A 13,982-nucleotide genomic window follows, 5' to 3' on the forward strand; every position below is an offset into this window, starting at 1 on the left:
CTCATTAGTATAAATTAAACTTAATTTAAGACTTAAATTAAATATTTTGAGGATCTAATTTTCTTATTAATTATTTTTGTCAGAATAAAAAAACTCATGGAAATTGTGTTTCAACATATCATACAAGCATTTATGTACTACAACTCTTTATAATACCCTAATAGCTAAAAGTATGACAATAAATCACTATCTACAAGCACTTTTGCAACATCATCCCTATATATTGCATATCATCATCTTATGAAGACCATTTCCCACCATAGTGAAGAATAGATTATCATCCTATTGTTATTGTTAACATGATATCACTAACTACTCAAATAAAAAAGCAAGCAAAGCTGAAAATATACCCATGTTTATGTGATTCATTTTTATAATCTTACATGACATATACATTTGAAACAATAACTATATTATAAACTTACCATTAACATGATTAGCTATATCATAAAAGAAAAACAACATCAAAGCAACAAATCACACCTATTCACAAAAACAATCCATTTACATATTCGTTTGACCTATTATAATAATCCCACAGGAAAAGAAAAAAATCCATACGCACTTATTACTACATGCAATAAAATTTAATTAAATTTTCTTTTTAAATGAAACACCAAGTGTTAAACTTCATCTGCATGAAAACCCTTAGCACGCACATGAGAGAAAACTCTAAACCCTGAATGCATAAAGTAGAATACAAAATTGCAAATTTTTCTTATATCTATTACATACCATGGATGACACGCAACACTCACCCACATTTCCTCCAGAAGTGATGTTCTCGTTCCTTCCAAAGTGAAGTATTAACTTTGTTATTTGTCTACCCTTACAAAAAAAATCACAAAATTCAACCCTTCAACAACTACACGATCCTTCATAGTGTTTTGTTTGCTTTGAATCTTGGATTATGTGTAATTTTTGGTTGACAGAAAATGGAGAAAAAGTGTGTTTTTAAGGGTTATAATGAAATAAATGGGTTAGAAATAGAAATATTAAGACAAAGGGGCTTTTTACACGTCTTCTAATATTCTCAGAAGATTTTTCCTTTTGCCACATCAGCTCAGTTGATGGCATATTGTAAAATTCTTCGTTTATGTAGCGACGACAAACTTAATCCTCAATTCTGAAAAAGAAGCGACAATGATTATTTTCAAACAAACGTTAAATCACATTATAGTAAAACCTTGATAAATTAATACTCGATAAATTAATAATTTCTTTAAAATAATAATTTCTTCAAGGTGGTGAAGCTCTTAGCCTGTTGGTTGAGAGTTTACTTATGCCCTATAGGTCATGGGTTCGAATCACATGAGGTGGGGTGGGGTGGGGTGGGGTGGGTTGAGGGTTTTTTCCTTTCTCTTTAATGTAATCTTCCTAAGGGCTGTAAATAAAAATCTGAAAAGTCTAACTATTAATGTTAATTTTATTTTCCAATACATAAAATTTGTTAATACTTCAATGCTTAAATACTTAAATTCATTTGTCATCTATTATATGTATATATATATAAGGTGGAAACATGACAGAATATTAAGCTCCTAAATATGATGTGACACACTAAGAAAGTAGGAAATTTATATGTCAATTTAATAGAATTTTAAAATTTATAAAAATTATATAAATTTTTAATGGATTCTCGCACCATGCTATTCTTTTAGCAATTGATATTATCTTGGAATGATAGAATGTCTAATTAATTCAAGAATAATCCCTTAATAAAAGTATATATAATAGATCAGCGCATATTTAGCTAGCGTATAAAAATAATAATATTAAACTATATTATATGATGGAACCAAACACTTCTGTCCCATAAACAAATAAATAATATAGGATAGGCACAAATAATTTCAAACGATCTATTAAATTACCATCTTTAATGGAATCAAACACTTCTAATCTACAATAAATAATAAACGACATTAAGTAATCAAGGATTTTATTTTTAGTGAGTGAATTCTTTGCTGAGATAATGTTTTATTTGTTTTTATTTCTTGATGCCTTTCTGATAATCTGAGAGTTTTTGTTTTTATTTTTGTAGGCTAACTTTTACTTCAAAAATAAGTTTAGATTCAAGACTTTCGTATTTGGCTTTATGTCTCATGTTTTTTCGTTTTCTTTTTCATTGTCTCATGATTAGATCTCCTTCTACCATTTTTTTTATTTGATTCCAAGTTCATAGTTTGATCTCTTTCTACCATTTCTCTTTTTTTTCGAATAAACCATGTTTTCTGATTCTTTTTTGTTGCTTTTTTGCCCTTTGTTTTTTTTTTGAATAAATTTATAGGTTATAATAAATGGTTTTTATTTATTTAGAAGAAGTTTTTTTCTTTATCGATTCATGCCTAAATATATGCTTTTGCATGCCCCAATTATTTTGACCTCCAATTTCAATTCTTTGGGAGATTGATTCACTTATTTAGTGTTTTCATATTACGTTTTAATATGGTTCTTCCATCACTCATAGGGATTTTGAGTTCAATTTCAATTTCACAACAGGTACCTGTTTAAATTGGTGTTAATTGGAAGGTATATTCACCCTGATGTAATTACTCCTATCTCAATTCCTTAATGAAGTCAAAATTCCAGTATTCACTTATTTATTTTTGTTTCTTATTGTTGTATATATATTTCTTATTTGGCTTACTATATTTGAGGATTTGATCAGTTCTATTTTTTCGGTGCATTTATCTTCTTTAATTTTCTTATTTTCGATTGAATAATCTTTATAGATATAATCTTTCTCCACTATTCCATAATATATGTAGTTTAGTAGATATTGTTTTCGTTAAACTAATTAATTTGGAATATGAATTAGTTCACTTTAAACTAAACTTTATTTTAATACATGATTATCATATAATTATGCTACAGTAGCAACGTATCAAACATGGGCAAACATTTCTTAAGTTATTTCAAGCTGATTTTCTTGAATTTCATATATTTGAATTTATTCCTTTTTTACGATTATTATCTGGCCCCTTTTAGCTTTCATATTAGGTTTGAATATTCAGCATGGTACATTTAATCACTTTGTTGCAAAAGATATAGTTTAAATAATAATATGTTTTATTATGTTTGATACAGGACCAATTATGATTCTAGGTGATGCCTCTACAACAACAACTTCATAAAAGGTAAATGACCTAATCCATATAACATATCTTTTATTTTGAATTGGATTTTAAATTGAATTATTAATAAACCTTTGATTTTATTTTTCCAATATTGTTTGCATAGGAATTGATTTCTTTTCAAATAACTATCTTATTATTTATGTTGGATGCTACTAAAAGTTATTAAAAAATACAATGGCATTATATTGTATTGTTGTATTTCATGGAAACGGATACATTGATACAAATACCCAAAAGTTGATGTTGGAAAACTCGCGGCGAAATGAAATATTTAATTTGGATAAATAGAAGAATAAAAGTTGTAACAAAAAGAAAAATTAATTGTACATGTGCTGAAATTGATAATATCACGGAATGCATATATTATTATGACCTGTTGTTGGAGCTGTCAATTGGACCTATGATGAAGAATCGTGCAAAGAAATACCAACAAATGCTTAATGGACTCGTCTTGAGCTTCTTTAAGCAATGAATGGATTCTAGCGAAGTTCTTGAGCGATTTCCGCAAGTGCACGGTATACGCTTGTAGTAATAAAAGATATCGAACCCACAGAGAACGCTTTTTAACTAAAACTTATTTTAATTCAGTTTTATTCACGTCTTTAGGTTTGACTAAAGAAAATCGTTTAATTGGTTTGGATTAATTAGGATTAGATGAGAATATTATATTGAACTTAGAGAACAATTCTGTCTTGAGATTTTGATTACAAGACAAACGCTTTCGCATTTGGAATAAATCAAAGGTATAAAACTTATTCAATTAAGCAAAGAAAGCAACTATAACTTTGGTAAGATTATGAATATGTAATAATACAAGAATTTATGCAATTAAATGGCTTTGAACCGTAGAAATCTCTCTGGGTCGGAGCAGATTTCTACCTTAATCAAATTAGTATTTTATATCCGATAAGCCGCGGTCACGATCATATCTTCCGTAAAAACTAATTCTTTCAAGTGTTCAACAAAGTTTCTTTATAAATATGATTGTATAAAACGTTTGAATAAAAACACTAATTTATCATTTTGAAAATCATTTTGTCAGAACAATATCAAAATAACAACAGGAAGAATGTATTGAATGAAATAAATATATTATTAGTGAATTGTGAATCTTCACAATTTAACAGAGAGGAAGAAACATGGATAGCATTTTGACGAAAACTTTGAGATCCAGGTTGTCAATCTTTCCCTCAAACTCCGTATGTTTGTCAGACCTCTTTGCGCTTCAGCCGTTAGTTCTTCTCGCTGAATCTTCGGAATAGAGACCGGTCAGTCCACTACCAGAATGAAAAGTTGTCTCTGATCAACCTTTGAAACTAAACTAATACTACTGTGTTTATAACTAATCTAATAACAACTTGTGTACATCAAGTTTGTTTATACATAAATGTAAACTAATCTGACTCATTTCTGAGTCAGAGTTTCTTCAACATAACAACTCTCATAACCCTTAATCCACCCTTGAATTCTGAAATGAATCACTTATTTATAGTTGGTGAAGGGTTGTAAATGAAGGGACGTGTCTGCTGGTGAAGGGTCGCTTTTATCCAAACGAACAGACGTGTTTTTTGGATTTAAACATGTGAAAGCTGTGCAGAATTCTTCGCTGTCTCATATGAGATTCCGAGAATCTCAGTCGCGGCAGGGGGCACGGAGGAAGGCTAAAAACTTCGAATTTCAGGTGACTGGCATAAGCGTGTCGCGACTGAGATTCTAAAAATCTCAATCGCGACAGGGGCATTCTTCCCCGTCTTTTGGCTGCTTCTCGTCTCCTTGAGTCGGTCCTCTGATTAATACATATTTTTGGCACGTAACTTAGGTTTTTCCCTCGTTTTTGCTCTTATTTGGATTTAACCAAATAATTAGGTACCTTGCATCAAAGAAGTAAATAAAGACGTAAAAGTACTCTAAATGAATATAATTAGCACGATTTCAATGTAAATTTAATGTATTTATATATGATATTTTAGGTATATTTTGGGCTTAACAAACTCCCACACTTAGTTAAACCGAAAGATAAACTTTTCATGGTAAATTTATACGCAAAGTATCAAACTAGCTAGTGTAAAAGAGATATATCATTCGTCTTGTATCTCAATTTTTATATTGAAGTATTCGGGACGGTGTAAGCACGCATGTTTTTTTTTAATCTTTCGTCTCAAGGCATTTCAAAGCACAAAATTTCCTTTCCCAAACCTAAACTATTACAAATGTAGATTTATTAAGGACTTAGGTTTAATATATTTGCTTAGTCACGCCCGTGATAAGGGTGGTCTCGTCCGTGACTTTATATGAATTAATTTGCTTTTGTGTTCGTTTAAGAGGTACCGACCATGTCATGGGTGGACGCAATCGTTACTTAAAACTTTAAACACGTTTAATTTTGCTTTAATTTCTAACACTCCTTTCATACCTCGACCGCGATAAGGGTGGTCGCAATCGTGGCCAAAAGTAAACGGTACTTAATGTTCTTCCCTTTCATACCTCGATTGTGATAAGGTTGGTCTCAATCGTGGCCAAAAGTTAAGAATACGACTACTTGATTTAATTAATATGAGTTATAAAAATGAAAAATTAAAAATTGGGAAAAGAAAAATAGCACATTCATCCTATATTGACTTGAAATTCAACATGTATTATGGCTAAAGTTTCCTTAAAAACTTCAATTGGTTTTTAATGTAAGACGAAAATCATACCAAGCTAAAAAGCTAAAGTTGTTAGTTTGATTTATGCCTATAAACCTAATTGAAAATTGAAAATAAGATTTATATTTAGCATGAATTCATGATATAAAATAGAGATTTGAAACTAAAGAAATTTTACTTATATACATTTACTCGAGACGTTTTGATAAAAAGCGTTTCGGAGATTTGTAAAAATATTTGTAAAATATGGCCCGTATAGAAATATTATTTCTAACGATAATGATAACCTTAAAATATATTTAACATTATTTTGAAAGTTAAATTGTTTGAAACATGTGAAATATATACTTAACAAAAAATTTACGTTTATGAAAAATTGTCATTATTTTTGAAAAATGTTGCACTTCATATAAAAATGTTGCATTTCTGTTTTGAAAATGTTGCATTATATATTTTACTTAAACATTAATAAAAACATGCATTTATACTTAAATATATAGCATTCATTCTCATTCGTTGCATTCATTCGTACTTAAAATTAAAATGAATATGAAATATCTCCTCCCACACTTAATTTGGACTATGTCCTCACTGGTGCAAAAAGCGATAAAACACGAAAAATAGTACGAAATTAAACCATACGAATGTGAAAAAATATGGTACGATAACAATCAAACTTAAAAATAAAGATAATTGTACCAAACATAAATAGAAATATTGTACCAAACTTAACAAAACATAATAACGAAAATGAGTGAAAGATAGAAAGGATAAAACCTATCAAGGTGAACTCGGTGGTGAAGGCGTAGTCTCAACTCCTTGGCGTCGGAAGAAAGATAGCAACCGGCGACGAGTAGATTTGTGCTCACGTCTCAAATTAGTGATATTAGCATCCACCGTGTTTATCCTCGAACTCATTTCGGTATTGTTGGCAATGACTTCATCTAACCGCAAATTCATGTGACGGTTATGCTCGTTCATTTGTGTCAAAACATGATGCCATCCAACTTGTTCTTCAATATTTGGTTCTTCATTTGCTTGCTCTTGTGCATTGGCATCAACATTCTCCTCCTCCTCTTCTTCATCAAATTCCTCATTATCTTCTTCGTCATCATTTTAGGCACCTAATCCTTGAGAACTTGAAGCTTCACCACCCAAAGTAGCAAAAACACGTCTTGTACGATCTTCATAGGAGATAAATGAGGGTGGTCCCAATTTCTTCAATAAATTGGCTCTTTGAAGTGCCGTAATATCCAAGGAAGGCAAACCAACATGAGGCATATTTTGATACTCCGGTAATTCACCCCGAGCACCCAAAACAATGCCGGTAATTAAATTACTCATTGGTATCTTCTTAGTACGGGACTTGGAAGCTCGAACTAAATTAGTAAATAGCATCTCAATACTATCAACGGTCAAATTCTTAAAAATAATATCTAACACAAACAAGGCACGGATTTGCACCTTTGAACTCTCAACCCGACCAAATAAAGAGAAGGATAAAAATTTGTGAAAGAAAAAGATACAATTATCCTTAATTAATTTGCTAGATGTGTTCTTCGGACGAAAAACATCTAGGTCGGTCAAAGATTGCCAAACCGTGTGTGCATCAAACTTCTTTGGTTTAGAGTAAAAATCGTTAGTAGGAAAACCAAACCAACGGCCCATTACCGCATACCCGACTTCAAAACGAACTCCATTATTTCAAAAAGAAATAATACCTCTCTTCTTATCATAAGTTAGAGTGACCAAAAATTCCCTAATATGTGATTTATTACTAGAAAAACGCATACTAGCAAATCTTGTCCAACCAAGAACGGATAAAAATTCATCAATACGTTCGGTAAAAGAGAAGACGTTTACCGTATCAGTATGGAGAAAAGGCATGTCGATGAATTCTATCTTGCTATTAGAAAAACGACGAAATTTACGCCCCTCGGCCTCCATTGCAATATCAAACGGTGCTCCATATTGAACCCGTAATCTATTGACTTCAGTGGCTCTGGGTTTGTTAGCAACTGTCTTTTGTCTAGGCATTTTTTGTGAAATTTGGTGAAAGAGATGAAGAAATTTGAAAGAGATAAATTGTGGAGTAAAGATAATTGTGGTGGTTTAGGGAAGAAGAAGATGAATAGGGTAAAGATTTATGGGGAAGATGAGTGAATCTTTGTGTTGGGAAGAGTTAAAGATGATTGATTGGTGTAAATAGAGGTGATATAAATAGGTGTAAGTTATAGGCATTAAATAGGTGAGATTAATAGGTATGTAATTAGAGTAAAAATAGGAATTAGTGCAAAAATATGTCCAAATCCCGCCATACCAGTCGCGACAGCAAGCTTGCAGGGGGCTAAAATTCGCTGAAAATTTACTCCTTTTGCTGTCTCAACCGAGATTTCAGAATCTCAACTGAGATTCTGGAATTTCTGGGTAAAAATTGGACTGTTTTGACAATATCAACATGATTAATTCATCTCCTCTTGTAATTAAGTGACATTAATGCTAAGTATTAATTCCTGAAACTGAAATAAACAAAACTGAAACATTAAATTGAAGGAAAACCAAAGGTTGTTCCTTAAATAAAAGAAATTAAGGAAAGAATTAATGCACTTTATTAATCATAATGAAAAGAAATACAATAAAATACCTTAGTACATATTTACATAAAAACAGCAATGCATTAAAATATCAATCATATGTACACTATTTACAAACAAACTACATAAACTCAAATAGTATCCCTATGAATTGGAATACGACGAACAGTGGCCCGGTCAATCTTCGCTTGAATGGATTTCCCTTTCTGTAGTAGAAAGAAATTTTGGACCAGAACGAAACTCTCTCTTTACAAGTCCCTCATTTTCCAGAAAGTCGTAATTCATTATGGGAAATGGTTCCTTATCAGTCCAAGGAACATAAACTGATCCCTTGGTTCCTAGGATTATTCCACATATAATATTCCCAAACCCTATTGTCCGATTCTTCGAACGAGAAGCGGCAACTAATCCCTCCATCAAAATCTTTGAGTAATTAACTGTGTTACCTTGGAAAATATCACCTAGCACATACAAATCAGTATCCTAGACGACACTGCTTATGACTCGACCAAACAGACTATTGTTAAGCCCAAAATATACCTAAAATATCATCAATAATTACATCAATATTGCTACAAATTTATGCTATTTATAACTGTTTAGAAAGCTTTTACTCTCGATTATGTTTCTTTCTTGTAAGGTACATAAATATTTGGTAAAATCCAAATAGGAATGAAAATAGCACAAAAACAGAAGAAAAACCCTACAAAAGGAGTCGAAGACGACGAAAATTAATAAGGCCAAGTCAAGGACGAGAACGAAAGCCGAAGAAGTGAAAAACATTCCGTGCCGCGACCGTGGCCCCCAAATTCTCGGTCACGACACGCGTTCTTCAGCTTCTCCTTCCCTTCGTTTGAAAACCAATTGATGCTCCCCCATTCTCGGTAGAGAATTTAACATTCTTGGTACGAGCAGGAGTCTGTAGAGGCCTAGTTACACACTTTCGTTTTCGACGAAACACGATCGTTCGGGTGGATAAAGACGTCCTTTCGCAACGGATACGATCCTTCACAACGGACACGACACTTCAATCAAGACTCTTCAACATCTATAAATAAAGAGTTGATGGAGAGTTGAAGATATGTAGAATAAAGAGATTAGTATAGAATTTATGCAGAAATTCCGAGTCAAGTGATTCAGAAGTTAGATTTCGATTCTGTAAAAAGCAATATGCTGTACACACATTGTTTATTCAATAATAACAAGTTTAGTAGCGTTTAGACATTGTTCCAATTTAGTTTTCATTTTGGTAGTAGACCGACCCAGTCTCTATTATGAAGATTCAACGAGAAGATTGAGTAGAGGATCCGCCCCTGAGCCTGACAAACTCTAACGAAACCCAAGGAAAGGATTGACAACCCGTTCACTTGCAAGCCGTCGAATGTTTCCATGCTCCATGTTCTCTGTAAACTTGTATCAATTTATATTTCATCTAATAAAGTCCGTTCTATTCGATAGATTGTTATGCAGCACTTTGGTAAAGGATCTGAAGTGGATGCTGGTGTTTTCATTAAAACGTATTTAATTCAAAATCTTTACAAGGAAACTTTGTTGAACACTTAGGCAAATTATTATCTCGAAAGAGTTTTAATTTGATTAAGGGCAATTATCCCGGATAGGGTTTTGTCATGTTCAAAGCCAAATAATTAGAGGTTCCGTCATTTATTTCATCTTTATAATCCATACAAAGTTTAAAGTTGTTTTCTTTGCTTAATGCAAACAAATACATTTGTTTACTTTTCTAAAAAGTACTAAACGTTCCTATCTTGCAAATTCATTCTTAAATCAGAGTATTTTCTAACGTTTTCATACTCTAACCTAATTCTCATTCTAGCAATTTCAAAACCAAAACCGATTAAACGATTTTCCATATTATAAACCTTAAAGTAAATTTAACCGATTATAAATAAGTTTTGTTTCGAAAAACGTTCCCTGTGGGATCGATATCTTTTATTACTACAAGCGTATATCGTGCACTTGCGGAAATCGCTCAACAAGTTTTTGGCGCCGTTGCCGGGGAACGCCAAAATTTTCGACAAAATTTTAAATCTTTCGTGTTTTATTTCGAATCTAGGTTTATTTATACTTATTCAAACTTTTATATTTTATTTATTTTAAATTACTAACATATTTATTTTTCAAATTCTGTTTTGTAGGTAGTTTCGATTCGTGCGAAATTTCAGGTTCATGCGCAGTTCTCGAAGTTCAGGCACGTCACCAGATCCTATTGACCCAGAAATTGAAAGAACTCTTAAAAAGAACAAGAAAGAAAAGAAAAAAAACAAAACCCCAATAAAAACTAGAATTACCGAGCCAGAAGTTATGGCCACACTTATGGATTACGCTAGGCCAGGAGTGGCCGGTGTAACAAACAGTATAGTTAGACCCCAAATTAATGCACACCATTTTGAAATTAAGCCAACATTGCTTAATATGTTGCAAAATAACGTAACATTTTACGGGTTACCTAATGAAAATCCCAACACCCATTTGACAAATTTCTTAGAAATTTGTGACACTTTTAAAATTACTGATGTAACTGCAGAAGCAATCAAACTTCGCCTTTTTCCTTTTACTTTGAAGGATCGAGCCAAAGAATGGTTAACTTCTATGCCAGCCGCATCATTTGAGACTTGGGAGCAATTAGCCCAAGCATTTTTATCAAAAAAATTTCCTTTAGCAAAAACCGCAAGAGTCATTAAAGAGTTAACATCTTTTTCTCAAAATGATAATGAAACTCTTTATGAGGCTTGGGAACGTTTTAAAGAACTTCAACGTTTATGTCCACACCACCAGTTGATCGCTGAACTTTTAATGCAAACATTTTATAATGGACTAAATCCTACAACTAGAGGTTCATTGGACGCTATGTCTGGAGGGTTATTCATGAAGAAAACATCTGCCCAAGCAAGAGAACTTTTAGAGGAAATGGCAATCAACAGCAGTATGTGGCCCGCGGAATGTGGACACGTACCATTAGCGAAACCATCATCCTCAACTACGTCATCAGTTAAAGGTATAGTGAATCTTGATCCAGTTGCGATGTTGCAAGCCCAGTTTTCTGCCTTATCGCACAAAATTGATAGGTTTATGGCACCGTGTGATTCTAATGGTAAGCCAATCCAAACGGATGTGGACTACGAAGGTATGAGTGAAATTGAACAGGTAAATTTTGTCCAAGGGCAAAACCAACCTAATAACCCTTACTCCAATACATATAATCCTGGGTGGAGAAATCATCCTAACTTTAACTGGAGAGATAATAATAATAATAATACTAATGCTAGTCAAAATCGTAGTGCTAATTATCAAAATCAATCAAGAGATACGATTAGCACTTTATCTTCTAAAATCGACAAATTTATTGATGCTGTGAGTGGAAAAATAAGTAATCACGACGATGGTTTTAAACGGATCGAGAATAAATTCGATCAGCTTATTAAAAACCAATCATCTAGCATCCATAATTTGGAGATTCAAATTGGACAACTCGCTAAATCAATTCCATCCCGCAAAGAGGGAAGTCTTCCAAGCCATACGGAAGAAAATCCGAAATAGCATGTTAAGGCTATCACTCTTCGTTCAGGGAAAAATTACTTAGACCCGGAAATGCCCGGAAATTCGACCTTACCTGGAACTGATTTACCAAAGCCCAAAGAAGATACATTAAAACAAAAATATGCACCAATTGACTCTAGTACAAAATTTTTTTTACCCAAACCACCTTTTCCACACAAAGTCCGCAATAAGGACTATGATAAACAACTTTTAACATTTTTAGACAAACTTAAAAATTTGCATATTAATTTAACGTTTATGGATGCGATTACGCAAATTCCCAATTATGGTAAATTCCTCAAAGATTTAATTTCAAAGAAAATCAGTTGGGAAGGAATTTCATCCATTTCGCTAACTGAAGATTGCAGTTCGATTGTGTCAAGCAATTTGCCCACAAAACTCAAAGATCCCGGATGTTTCACCATTCCGTGTAAATTGGGAGATATTGAATTTCCCAGTTGTCTCTGTGATTTAGGAGCAAGCATTAACTTGATGCCATTATCTATTTTTAATAAGTTAGGCCTAGAAGAAGACATCCAACGTACCAATATGGTTTTGCAATTAGCGGATCAAACCACTAAAAGACCATACGGTATAATTGAGGATGTTTTAGTTAAAGTTGACAAATTTATTTTTCCTGCCGATTTCGTTATTTTAGATTTTGCTTATGACGTAAATTGTCCGCTAATCTTTGGTAGACCGTTCATGAACACGGGACGTGCTCTAGTTGATGTGTTGGAAGGGAAAGTAGTTTTAAGAATAGGAGATGATAAGATTGAGTTTGATATGAATCAAGCGATGAAATATCTTATGGAGGATTTCGCTTGTATGAAACTTGATTTAATTGAAGAATGTGTAAATGACATTGTTCAAAAAGAAGAAATAATAGAACCTATAATGAGTGCGGAACTAGAAGATAAGGACCCAGAACCTTTGATTCGAGAAGATGGACCAGTTCCGCCTTCGATTATAGTTCCACCTAAATTAGAACTTAAAGAATTACCAAGTCATTTGAGGTACGCTTTCTTAGGGGAAGGCGATTCTCTACCTATAATTATCTCTAACAAATTAACACAAGATCAAGAAGAGAAATTGAAAGAAGTTGTTAGAAATAGGATAGGAAGTATGGGTTGGCAAATTTCAGACTTAAAAGGTATTAATCCGAGCATCGTAATGCACAGAATTCACTTAGAAGAAGATAAGCCACCTAAAGCAGATAGGCAAAGACGCCTAAATCCCAATATGAAGGAAGTAGTCAAAAATGAGATTACTAAACTTTTAGACAATGGAATCATCTACCCTATTTCGGATAGTGAATAGGTTAGTCCAATCCATTGTGTACCTAAAAAGGGAGGCATAACAGTTGTAAGGAATGAATAAGGTGAATTAATACCTACACGAACCACCACTGGTTGGAGAGTTTGTATAGATTATAGAAATCTAAATAAAGCAACTAGGAAAGATCATTTTCCTCTACCTTTCATTGATCAAATGATCAAAAGGATAGCTGGTCATGCTTTCTACTGTTTTCTAGATGGTTACTCCGGATTCTTTCAAATATACATTTACCCGGATGACCAAGATAAAACAACCTTCACATGTCCTTACGGAACATTTGCATATAGGAGAATGCCCTTTGGTCTATGTAACGCACCTGCAACGTTTCAACGTTGTATGACTGCGATTTTTAATGATTTCATTGAAGATATCATGGAAGTTTTTATGGACGATTTTTCAGTTTATGGAGATTCTTTTGATTCGTGCCTAGAAAACTTGGATAAAGTTTTGTCTAGGTGTGAAGAAACAAATTTGGTATTAAACTGGGAAAAATGTCATTTCATGATTGACGAAGGAATTGTTTTAGGTCACAAAATATCTGAAAAAGGATTAGAAGTGGATAGAGCAAAAACTTCAGTAATAGAAAAATTACCCCCTCCAACTACTGTTAAGGGAGTAAGATCATTTTTAGGACATGCCGGTTTTTACAGAAGATTTATTAAGAATTTTTCTGTAATTTCCAAACCACTTACTAATCTACTCATGAA

The 13,982-nt window shown here is 32.7% G+C and overlaps 1 non-coding gene across 1 annotated transcript; it reads right to left on the bottom strand.

Moving 5' to 3' along the window:
• Positions 1 to 11,070: 11,070 nt before the first annotated feature.
• LOC136231559 (small nucleolar RNA R71) lies at positions 11,071 to 11,177 on the bottom strand. Its single transcript, XR_010689932.1, has one exon. It is a non-coding gene; the product is annotated as a small nucleolar RNA R71 (small nucleolar RNA).
• Between the last annotated feature and the right edge of the window lie 2,805 nt (positions 11,178 to 13,982).

Source organism: Euphorbia lathyris, chromosome 5 (genome assembly GCF_963576675.1).
Source record: "Euphorbia lathyris chromosome 5, ddEupLath1.1, whole genome shotgun sequence".
NCBI classification, from domain to species: Eukaryota; Viridiplantae; Streptophyta; class Magnoliopsida; order Malpighiales; family Euphorbiaceae; genus Euphorbia; species Euphorbia lathyris.